This window comes from Periplaneta americana, chromosome 11 (assembly GCF_040183065.1).
Source record: "Periplaneta americana isolate PAMFEO1 chromosome 11, P.americana_PAMFEO1_priV1, whole genome shotgun sequence".
In the NCBI taxonomy this organism is placed as follows: domain Eukaryota; kingdom Metazoa; phylum Arthropoda; class Insecta; order Blattodea; family Blattidae; genus Periplaneta; species Periplaneta americana.
This window is the reverse complement of record NC_091127.1, coordinates 160757837-160771144: the sequence shown is the minus strand read 5'-3', so window position 1 is coordinate 160771144 and position 13308 is coordinate 160757837. Positions and strand designations below refer to the sequence as shown.

General features: G+C 34.2%; 1 protein-coding gene across 1 annotated transcript in view; it reads right to left on the bottom strand.

Annotated features, from left to right (window-relative positions):
• LOC138709516 (uncharacterized) overlaps positions 1 to 12300 on the bottom strand; it is an 82520-nt gene extending 70220 nt beyond the window's left edge. Inside the window, exon 1 of the mRNA XM_069840337.1 lies at positions 12194 to 12300. The gene's annotated coding sequence lies outside the window, so the exon portion shown is untranslated. The remainder of the gene's footprint in view (positions 1 to 12193) is intronic.
• Between the last annotated feature and the right edge of the window lie 1008 nt (positions 12301 to 13308).

Here is a 13308-nt window from a genome sequence, read left to right as displayed (position 1 = left end):
TTTAGAGATCCAGTCGTTTTCAATTTGTTCACCAGTCCCAGTATTGTGTTTCTTTGGAGGAGGCATTACTAGCACTAAATTCTCTCTGGTATGCCCTTTGAGTAGCTGTAATTGAATTCGTAATCCAGTATTGCTTCACAAGGAAGAGCCGTTGATTTAATGCGTACTGCATTTTCAGTGACTAAAACAAAATGTCGAAAACAACTGCCAACAATAGGGAATAAAGAACAAACATCTGCGCATCTCGTGACAGGGAATCAAAACTCCTGCTTAATTTGACGTTAAAAACTGGTCATTAAGTGCATTTTCAGCCGAATAAATAAAGAATTTTTAACATAATTGCTATTAGAGGTTAGTAATCTTCCAAAGATACTCTACATCTGAGGTATAATAAATTGTGGTTAGCATAATTCGTTTTGAAAGACAGAAAAAAATGTGTTATGCCTATAGGCTATACATCACTGTCTATACTTACTGCCTTTTAAGGAACCCGGAGGTTCATTGCCGTCCTCACATAAGCCTGCCATTGGTCCATATCCTGAGCAAGATTAATCCTGTCTCTATCATCATATCCCATCTCCTCCAAATCCATTTTAATATTATCTTCCCATCTATGTCTCGGTCTCCCCAAAGGTCTTTTTCTCTCCGGCCTCCCAACTAACACTCTATATGCACTTCTGGATTCGCCCATACGTGCTACATGCCCTGCCCTTCTCGAAAGTCTGGATTTAATGTTCTTAATTATGTCAGGTGAAGAATACAATGCGTGCAGTTCTATGTTGTGTAACTTTCTCCATTCTCCTGTAACTTCATCCCTTTTAACCCCAAATATTTTCTAAGAACCTTATTCTCAAACACCCTTAACCTTTGTTCCTCTCTCAATGTGAGAATCCAAGTTTCACAACCATATAGAACAATCGGTGATATAACTGTTTTATAAATTCTAACCTTCAGATGTTTTGACAACAAACTGGATGATAAAAGCTTCTCAACCGAATAATAACAGGCATTGCCCATATTTATTCTGTGTTTAATTTCCCCCCGAGTGTCATTTATATTTATTACTGTTGCTGCCAGGTATTTGAATTATTCCTCGTCTTCAAAGGATAAATTTTCAATTTTTATATTTCCATTTCGTGCAATATTCACGTCACGAGACATAATCATATACTTTGTCTTTTCGGGATTTACTTGCAAACCTATTTCTTTACTTGCTTCAAGTAAAATTCCCGTATTTTCCCCACTCGTTTGTCGATTTTCTCTATGTACATCACTGTCTACAAACAATCATTTTCTAAAACAATGTTTTGCAGATGACTACACTAATATCTTTCGATAACTGACTGTACAAGTTTATACAGGGACATCATTTTATTTTTACTAACATTTTTAATATTAACCTGGCTATACCTTTAGAGAACCGGAAACACCGTTTGCTACCCCCTCCCACGACTGGAGTTCGATGATACTGGAGTAAAACACAAACAAATCGCTTTACTAGGTATAGGAGGGAAGAAAAGTAGTTCATCCATTTACGTAAACTAGGAAATATCGCAATTTTGAGTTCAATAATTTTCATTAGGTTTTTGTTTAATCAAAATACAGTACAGTATTAACAATACTTAAGTGTTTTTACTCACGAACAGAGTTATCCATGCGAACGTATTCATTATGCAGTGTATATTATACTGTCTACAGCACATTAGCGTACAATATAGAGAATGAAGTTAAATTGAAATATAATCATAATATGGATATTTAAACACATTTTTGAAAATGGTGGCCGTTCATTTCGATACAGGCTTCAGTTCTTTTGTGCATATTATCGCACTATAGACTATTGCATCTAATTCCAATTGCCAGTTTCGTCCTTCGTACTAGTAACTCATGTGAAATAATTGTGTACCTACTCTATAAAAGAGTACCTTACGTACTGTAAATTTAATCTTCACTTCTGCCCTACCCGCACAGATAAAATTACTCAGAATGCTATCTACTGTCCGTCCAAGTGGTTATGTCGTAGGATCGTAGAATGGGAGGAAATCACGTGACAGTTAATTACTTAACGAGGCCCTTTTATTTAAGTTATTTTAAACAGTTGTATAATATTACGTAAACGTCCAATTCCTAAGAGAAATTAATGTTTTCAGAAAAGAGCTAAGACAGCCCAGCTATTACAGAGGGGCGAGCAGAAGCAGGTGGGGGAAATCGGGATGCGACGTAGAGCAAACGGACAGTACCTGTGCGAAAATATGATTCAATATTGAAAGGTTTTTCGTCACTGGAAAACGCGAACATATTTCTGGAACGTACTATACTCACTAACTCAGTAGTGTTTACATGCGGTCTTGGATCTGTATGGAGGACAGTTGGAACTTCATTAGTAGAAGGGGTGGGAGTGAAGTACATTAAAAGCTCAGGTACAATAAAAACTGAAGTAAAAATAAAATGATGTCCCTATACATGCCCAGTATCAGTAGTTGAGTCCTTGCCCAATAGTCCATTGCACAAAATAGTGGAGAGTATAGATATGTGCTCAGTAAACTTGTAGTTCAATGTGACCAAACACTGGGATCTAGTCATAATACTTTCAAATAGTACCTTCAGTGGTAACTTTTTTTAACAACGTTAAGAAATGTAGTATTAAGTAAATTAAATCTACATAGCGACTTTAAAATACTGCGTTATTTTAAATGTGCTCGGTTTCTACGATATTCAGTACGAAGGTTTGCTTTTGGAGACCTACAGTACATTGCAAGAAAAAAACTCTTACGAAAAAAAGTCATTAAAATGGATTATTCGGTTTGATGTTCGTATTCAAAAGCGTTTTGTGAGCTTTCTAAAGCGAACAGAGCGTTTGAATCCCTCGGTCGAATTGCGACACTTCCCTTGGTCAGCATGTTTGTCGCTGTGGAAATTTCCCAAACCCCACCGCGTTGGAACACGAGTTCGAATGAGGAAATGGAGCTTTACGCAGGGGTGAAACGGTCGTAACAATGTTACAGCTTCCCCCCCCCCTTCTAATTCTCCCGGGAGCGTGCTGTACTTTCCGAAAGACGGGCTTTTCAAAACATTTAGTAGTGCTAAACATCGTACATGTTATTTTAAATAACATTTTACCAACGATTCCTCTACAGTTATGTTCAAGTTACAGAACACAAAAATATTGGTCTTTACTGCTTGCTAAGATCTCCTATGTCCAGTAAAAATCCTACTGGATCCTGCTAGTATAGCAGTAATTTCTGGTGTGTGGTGAACTTACAGAGCTCTATAGATTACTTCCGACGATTAACGAATAATAATAATAATAATAATAATAATAATAATAATAATAATAATAATCTTTTATTTTCGCTGGCAGAGTTAAGGCCATAAGGCCTTCTCTTCCACTCAACCAGCCTTAATCAATACAATACATATTTAAATTACAAATATTTACACTAACATACAGCAGAGTCCGTATAGGTCAGTTTCTATCTGATGCTTTTCCAATTAACTGCGGGCTAAAGCAGGGAGATGCACTATCATCTTTACTTTTTAACTTCGCGCTAGAATATGCCATTAGGAAAGTTCAAGATAACAGGCAGGGTTTGGAATTGAACGGGTTACATCAGCTTCTTGTCTATGCGGATGACGTGAATATGTTAGGAGAAAGTACACAAACGATTAGGGAAAATACGGAAATTATACTTGAAGCAAGTAGAGTGATCGGTTTGCAAGTAAATCCCGAAAAGACAAAGTATATGATTATGTCTCGTGACGAGAATATTGTACGAAATGGAAATATAAAAATTGGAGATTTATCCTTCGAAGAGGTGGAAAAATTCAAATATCTTGGAGCAACAGTAACAAATACAAATGACACTCGGGAGGAAATTAAACGCAGAATAAATATGGGAAATGCGTGTTATTATTCGGTTGAGAATCTCTTATCATCCAGTCTGCTGTCCAAAAATCTGAAAGTTAGAATTTATAAAACAGTTATATTACCGGTTCTTCTGTATGGTTGTGAAAGTTGGACTCTCACTCTGAGAGAGGAACATAGGTTCAGGGTGTTTGAGAATAAGGTGCTTAGGAAAATATTTGGGGCTAAGAGGGATGAAGTTACAGGAGAATGGAGAAAGTTACACAACACAGAACTGCACGCATTGTATTTTTCACCTGACATAATTAGGAACATAAAATCCAGACGTTTGAGATGGGCAGGGCATGTAGCACGTATGGGCGAATCCAGAAATGCATATAGAGTGTTAGTTGGGAGACCGGAGGGAAAAAGACCTTTAGGGAGGCCGAGACGTAAATGGGAGGATAATATTAAAATGGATTTCAGGGAGATGGGGTATGATGATAGAGACTGGATTAATCTTGCACAGGATAGGGACCGCTGGCGGGCTTATGTGAGGGCGACAATGAACCTCCGGGTTCCTTAAAAGCCATTTGTAAGTAAGTAATATTTACACTACAGTTAAAAGGTTCTCCAGCTATATTCTTCAGTTAAGTTTTAAAGTTTTAAAGACTAGTAGACTACATATTTATTTAAATTTAGATAAACCTATAAGGTAAAGTAGTAACTTAATTTATGAGCTAATTTAATTCAATCAATTATAATTAATTTAAGATTTGAGTTAGCTAGTAAAATCATGAAAATTAATTTAATATAAGCTTACTAAGACTATGTTACAGGGAGAAAAAATATATATACATAAATCTAACATATATTTCTATAATGAGAATATTAATGTAATTGCCATCAGAGGTTTTGTAAATCTATTTAGAAAAATTAATGATAATAATAAGAATGGACAGATGTTAGTTTCATTATAGGTAACAAATATTAATCAGCAATTAATCTGTTAAGTAAGAATTTATGTAATTTTGACCTAAATGAAGTTGTTGTCCAACAACCCCTTACATCACTCGGAAGCGAGTTCCAATTTCTAGCAACTGAAACTGTATAAGATGAAGAATATAAAGATGTCTTGTGGTAGGGTATAATGAGTAAATTGTTATGATGAGATCTTGTACTTAGCTGATGATATGCGGATAAATTTTGGAAACGAGAAGCCAAATAGATTGGGGTAGCGGTGCGCAGAATTTGAAATAAGAGAAGAAGAGAATGCAGGGCTCGTCGATCGCTTAGCCTTAGCCAAGACAGGTAGGAATAGTGATAAAGAAGCTTAATTTTAGAAACTAGGAAGAAATGAACGTTAAATTTAGTGTCGAATTATTTGATTTAGAGACAATTTTTATATAATGTAAATCAAAACACTAATTGTCTCCCTCCTACGTATTTCTCCTGACGAAAGTTGAATGATGAATTGTAGAAACCTCACAAGTCACAATGTTTTTTCATATGACTATAGTATTCATATACATACGCCTTTTAAGTGATGCAGAAAAATCGCATGTCCAGTGCTCAGTGTACATTTCAAATCGGCAATAATTTACAGAGAAATTAAAAAAATTGCAGGAATGCCCTCAGTTTGCTTTTGTTTGTCTTTATGTAGGTTTAAAGATATTTGAAGAATTAAATATACTATTCAATTCATTTTCAATTTTCATATTTTTGTGCATACGTTTTTCAATTTCTTGGCTTAAATATACATTTAAATGTTTGAGATAAAAAAAAATACATCCCTGTCAATCTTCTTCGCCTAAAAATTGCTTTCAAGAAATAAAAAGAATGATTGTTACTAGTGAATTGCAGAAACTCTACATGTCCAGGCAATTCAGATTATTTTCCAGAAAATACTGCACAAAAAATTAAAGTTCATATATGTCAAACAGTAGAATATTCACGTGCTTTAGGCTAATAAAAAACTTAGTCACTTCAAAATACCATGCGTTTTTGAAGATAATCAGTTTTTGTGTCTCCTGAAAAATTTATTGAAATGAATATGTGGCGTTTCCGCAGTTCACGATCAGGTTATTTTAAAGATTTTTATACACTTAACAATTCCGTCATTCTCGGCCTGTTTTGAGCCCTAGAACATCGGATAAATCGCAAGTTTATCACATCCGATTCATTTACAATGCTCAAAATCGATATATATAATTTCAACTGGTAATGGAAAGTACGGGAAAACGGCTGAACGGATTTTAATAAATGGTCCCTCATTTTGAAGCTTGGAACCCAAAGTTTTTCGGAAAAGTAGTAGTTTTCAGTGAAATGTCAATTTTCCTACATAATTTTCCTATTTTCCAAAATCCATCTGTTGTCAGTTTTGAGAACTAATGTTATTGAATCACGGCCGACTCGATTGAATTTCAGAACAAAACACACACTACAATAAACAATAGGCTATTACACGAAGGCCATGACCTGCAGGATTGCCGACATATTTAAAGCTCAATTCAATTTGTTATTAAAAACTGATTCTGCAGTCTATAATTTTCTGAGTACAGCTGTGTATTGGATATTCAAATCTACGAAACTTGAGGTGGTTTGATGACATTATTACCATTAGAAAATAAATATTATTATAGTTAATATCATAATGCGTCTATTTTTCATTAATTGTACATAATATTGATGCTATATTGATGACATGAAAGTGAAACGTTTTGAGGTTATGTAAGTAAATGTAGAGAATATCTTAATTTAGATCTTCATTTCTATAATTTACTGAGTGATTGCTATATATAACTACAAAACTTAAGTAAGATAATAATATTGTTATTAAAAATCAATTATTTTTATACTTATTCGCCCAGTGGCGTTGGGTCTTTTTCATATACTTAATGGCGGTGTAGTGTAGATATTGATATGTGTCATTGTCTTCAGTATTGGCTCGAGAGAGCGCAAAAATTACAGTTCCTAAGGAAAGATAAAAAGGTATTACTTACTGATAAAATAAGAGGCCTAGAAAATTTTGTAGTCTTCAGATAATTTCAGCAAGATCTCTTAGTAGGATAAAATGATTTTACGCTCTACATTTGAAGTTCTAGGCCTACATGCAGCAGCTATACGGAAATGCTATTGTTCGTAAGCTTAGCAAACCTGACATTTTTTTAACTTTTGCCTACAATCCACAATGACCTGAAATAGCTACTGCTATCGTCCTGACATTGATACTTGTGTTTTCGCGTTGAAACTCAAAAACTGAAGTTGGATAAGTTCAAGAAAAAGTATTTGGCCTAAAAAAATCCATTCAGAGGGAGTATGTTTCATTATTATGGAAGCAAATAACTATCCAAAAGACAAGTATTCTTCATTGACAATAAATCTGAAAAATGTTTATTTGAACGTCTAACGAACTTAGTTTGCAGCAGCATTTGCTGCACAAGCCACTAGTCTATATATATAATGTGAACTGGTAATGGAAATTACGGGAAAACGGCTGAACGGATTTTAATAAATGGCCCTTCATTTTGAAGCTTGGAACCCAAAGTTTTTCGGAAAAGTAGTAGTTTTCAGTGAAATGTCAATTTTCCTACATAATTTTCCTATTTTCCAAAATACATCTGTTGTCAGTTTTGAAAACTAATTTTATCGAATCACGGCAGACTTGATTGACTTTCAGAACAAAACACAAACTACAATAAACAATAGGCTATTACACGATGGCCAAATATTCAAATCTACGAAACTTGAGGTGGTTTGATGACATTATTATCATTAGAAATTAAATATTATTATAGTTAATATCATGATGCATCTATTTTTCATTAATTGTACATAATATTGATGCTATATTGATGACATGAAAGTGAAACGTTTTGAGGTTATGTAAGTAAATGTAGAGAATATCTTAATTTAGATCTTCATTTCTATAGTTTACTGAGTGGCTGCTATATGTAACTACAAAACTTAAGTAAGATAATAATATTGTTATTAAAAATCAAATATTTTTATACTTATTTGCCCATTTACTTAATGGCGGTGTAGTGTAGATATTGATATGTGTCATTGTCTTCAGTATTGGCTCGAGAGAGCGCAAAAATTACAGTTCCTAAGGAAAGATCAAAAGGTATTACTTTCTGATAAAATAAGAGGCCTAGAAAATTTTGTAGTCTCCAGATCACTTCAGCAAGATCTCTTAGTAGGATAAAATGATTTTACGCTCTACATTTCAAGTTCTACATGCAGCAGCTATACGAAAATGCTATTGTTCGAAAGCTTAGGAAACCTGACTTTTTTAACTTTTGCCTACAATCCACAATGACCTGAAATAGCTACTGCTATCGTCCTGACATTGATACTTGCGTTTTCGTGTTGAAACTCAAAAACTGAAGTTGGATAGGTTCAAGAGAAAGTATTTGGCCTAAAAAAATCCATTCAGAGGAGGTATGTTTCATTATTATGGAAGCAAATAACTATTAAAAAGACAAGTATTCTTCATTGAAAATAAATCTGAAAAATTTTTATTCGAACGTCTAACGAACTTAGTTTGCAGCATCATTTGCTGCACAAGCCACTAGTATATTTTAAATCTTACCAGTCGTTGTTCGTTTAAATTTTAAGCGCTCAATATAAGATTTGGTATATTAATAAATTGGCCTGCCTAGACTTTGTCCTGCAGTGAAGCGAGCCTGTATTCTGTATGTGTCTAAGTTTTTGTTTATCGTGTGTCATCTTGAGCCCCTCCTTGCGCCAACCTGACCGCATGAACAGGGAATTTCCTACTTTTAATGTATAATGTTGTTCCTTTAATTTTTAAACATTTGAGGACGGAACAGATTAAGGAATTCAGTCTCAAAAGTTAGAATTTCCTGAAACTTCTGTACATATATTAAAAATAAGCGATTTATAGGATTAATCTACAGTAACACAATTCTAAATAAATACCAGAAATGTTATTTTACTAGAATTTATTTGATAGAAATTTAACGTAGCTTTAAACCTTTCAAAACTAGATAATAGGAATCCATCTTACCTTCAAATATGGTTGGTTGTTTTATTCACAACTAAATTATTTGTTTTAACAAACAATTCACAGAGTTTATACACCACATCCACGCAAGACTGTAGCTGTTAATTGTATGTAAATTAATGATATTATAAAATCCTAATGCACTATGTAAAACAAGGTGTCTATCTTTGGGACATAATAATAGTAATAGCAACAATAACTATGTTTGTATTATAGATTTTACTATTGTTCAGTATTTGATGACAGGTATATAGTTTGTAACCATAAGTAATTTTGTTTTTATTTTTTTTTACTATCGCAAACCAACTATATAATTGGTGTTTTATTTGTAACTAAGCCAATTCTGTGCATTATCTCATTACTACTGCTTAAAATTATGTATAAAATCACAAATTAATGTAATAATCTTGCAATTTCTCTACACCTTCGATTATAATTTCTAATTTTATTTCATTTTGTTTTAACTGAAAGTAATTATTGCATAACGTATTTAGTATTGTTTACTGTCTCTTAATTAGTGTATTTATATTGTAACTATGACTCAGACCTACTATTAATTCTTTAAAATTGTGTATTATCACTACATAATGTATTTCACATGTAACAAACTACAACCCTAATATACCAAAGGTAAAATAGGGTTTCAGTATTTGGATAACAATAATAATAAATATATCACCTTAATAACTCCTCTTAATGTTATTCAAATATTGTGTTAAATAGCTTTATTCATACTTAGTAAACATGTGCATGAAATTGTATATTTTCGAAAAGTACGGGGAATGATGTTTCATACATATTTATAATTTAATAATTATTTCCTACTAATAACGAAGTTGTTCCTGTATAAATCTTCATTAAACAGGCTTTTGGTTTGACTTATCTTCACTAAAAACACATTCAAAAAGCTTTTGTGCTAAGCTAATGGAATAATATTAGTGAATTATATTTTTGATATACTTACTTACTGGCTTTTAAGGAACCCGGAGGTTCATTGCCGCCCTCATATAAGCCCGCCATTGGTCCCTATCCTGAGCAAGATTAATCCAGTCTCTAACATCATATCCCACCTCTCTCAAATCCATTTTAATATTATCTTTCCATCTACGTCTCGGCATCCCTAAAGGTCTTTTTCCCTTCGGCCTCCCAACTAACACTCTATATGCACTTCTGGATTCGCCCATACGTGCTACATGCCCTGCCCATCTCAAACGTCTGGATTTAATGTTCCTAATTATGTCAGGTGAAGAATACAATGCGTTCAGTTCTGTGTTGTGTAACTTTCTCCATTCTCCTGCAACTTCATCCCTCTTAGCCCCAAATATTTTCCTAAGCACCTTATTCTCAAACACCCTTAATCTATGTTCCTCTCTCAAAGTGAGAGTCAAGTTTCACAACCATAAAGAACAACCGATAATATAACTGTTCTATATATTCTAACTTTCAGATTTTTTGAAAACAGACTGGATGATATATATGATGATATCTGATATATATTTGTCAAATTATTCTGTAACTAGAGTGATAGAGTGTTCTTCAAAATATGCCCATTTACGTGTAATAAAAATAAATTCAGAATTTTAAAGTTATTATTTTTCATCTCTGTACTTTCGGTATGCAGTGTTACGAAGGAAAAAAAAATAACTTTATCGGGAGATGGAAAAAAAAAATGTTATGTTTTATTTAACGACGCTCGCAACTGCAGAGGTTATATCAGCGTCGCCGGATGTGCCGGAATTTTGTCCCGCAGGAGTTCTTTTACATGCCAGTAAATCTACTGACATGAGCCTGTCGCATTTAAGCACACTTAAATGCCACCGACCTTGCCCGGGATCGAACCCGCAACCTTGGACATAGAAGGCCAGCGCTATACCAACTCGCCAACCAGATCGACCGGGAGATGGAAGAATTCAACACACTTTTAATATCGATTCCGTAATTGCGAGTTACAAGTGGTAGAAATTAAACGATTTCCCACTTGTGTGAAGTGCGAAATTGAACAAGCTTCTCCACAACACGTACTGCATTGCATCAGTTCTTGAAATGACTAACTTTGGCAAAATCCAGTAAAAGTCGTTAAAAAATTAATGGAGCTTAATCTCATAGACATGGTTAAATCAAACCCGGGATAAGCAACAATAAGTGCTGTGAAAAACTGTGTATGTCATTGCATAATTTCCATCAATACATATCACTGTTGTTTGGCGTGGTAATTACTTCATTCTTTATTCACACAATCACCTCGTGTTGCTGAAGTAAAAAGCATGAGAGCTCTGCTACTCAATAGCGTATACACGGACAGTTTTACGTTTATTCATTCCTAAACTCAAAATGACCTTAAATACGAAGACCAATTTCAATATTAAATGTACTTACGTTCAGAATTGGTTTTCTTCACTAGCTTGCTATAGGACAATTACACGAACTTCAAAGATATAATATAAATGAATGCACATATCGTATAAATAACTTTTACTTAACAATTTTATAAAATTTGTATACAGAATTTTCAAATTAGAGCACTCGGTCTTCATATTTATACCTCTTCAATATAGATTATATATTTTTATTTTATTTCACCATTGCTAGAATTAACTTTCTTTGTTAAACTACTTCACTTAATATAAATATATTTAGCAAATTTCTTCCATTCTCTTCAAACTCAAGTCTTTACATAATAATATATTTTCACTTCACTTTACCTGCAAAGCAATTTTATTTGTAACAAATGAAATAACTGGCAGAATCGTCATTAGTTGGTAAGTTTATATGTAAAACAACGCAAGGAATTAGAGGTTTGCGAACATGTCCAGTACGTATAATTTTAGATGTAAAAGGAACTTGTATGCTTATTTTCTACGATTTGGAAAACTAACCTCGTTTCGTTCGAGTCGTACTGCAGATATGAGCATTGAAAATTGATTTACTCCGCTATAATTTACAGCTAATAGCTTTGTTAGTAAAAATAGTTGTTAATATAGTTCACGAAACATTTCAGCAAATAGTTTACCGCAGTTTGTGGTTTGAAAGCATTTATTCAGAAAACCACAACCACTTCAAAGTATAGCGTATGCGTTGGAAAGTGTTAGTATTATTGTTCACAATGGATTGCAATAAATTCTAACGAGATACTTCAATTACACCTCAAAACCGCTTCATTAACTATTAATGTTACTGTGATATTCATTTTCAACGTCACAACAATGCGTACATTTGAGTTACTTTGTAAGTAATTGAGCTGTTAGAAACTCGTAGAGAATTTCCGAACTCGTCCGTTTCAACGCTTAAGTCTAGTCGATGATGCGGTCTCGATTACTCACCAGAGAATCAGGTTACACGACACATGTCACCGACGCACGCACGTACACACGCACGCACGCACGCACGGCACGGCAGTGCCACACTGCGCCACGATCCCGCGGAACGCACTAGCCGGTCTCTTTCCCATGGCGCCGCCACAGGTCTGCTGTTATTGATTTTAACAGACTCGCAGCCAGGCTTTTCGCTGCTCACGCGCTATCGAAGTATCATCGCGATCGAATTCTAGAAACAGTGCAGCACTGATTTCCGGTTTATTCAGTGTCGCTGTTTCAACTCCCAAAGTATTTAACACAGGTGAACATTTTTATAATAACAGAAAACTGCGACACGACGAAATAACAACTCGAAAAATATTTAACACCGCAGCATTGGGTATTCCGCTTGTTGAGTGACGCAGTTTCTTTCAGCAGCAATATAATACATACCGTACAGTGGGGGTATTCCGAAAGATTTTCTATTCATCTTTTTGTTGTTGTACAGGGACATTATTTTATTTTTCATTGATTAAAGTTCTCGTTAACACTTTGTTAAAAACATAAAATTTACTCTGTCACACGTTAAAAGTGTCAAAATTGTTAAAAAGGTATTACCTTCGACAGACGGCCCGTTTCGACGCTATTTGTCGTCGTCTTCAGTGTCTCTTGAACCATTTTTAATATTAACCTGGCTATACCTTTGGATCAACGCCGTTTGCTACCCCCTTCCACGACTGGAGTTCGATGATACTGGCGTAATATACAAACAAATCACTTTACTAAGTATAGGAGAGAAGGAAAGTAGTTCATCCATTTACGTAAACTAGGAAATATCGGGCTTTTGAGTTTGATAATTTTCATTAGGTTTTTGTATAATCAAAATACAGAACTGTATTAACAATCCGTGTTTTTACTCACGAACTGAGCTGTCCATGTGGAGGTATTCATTATGTAGTGTGTATTATACTGTCTACAGTACATTAGCGTACAATATAGAGAATGAAGTTAAATTGAAAAATAATCATAATATGGATATTTAAACACATTGTCGAAAATGGTAGTCGTTCATTTCGATAGAGACTTCAGTTCTAATGTGTATATTATCGCACTATAGACTACTGTACCTAATCCCAATTACC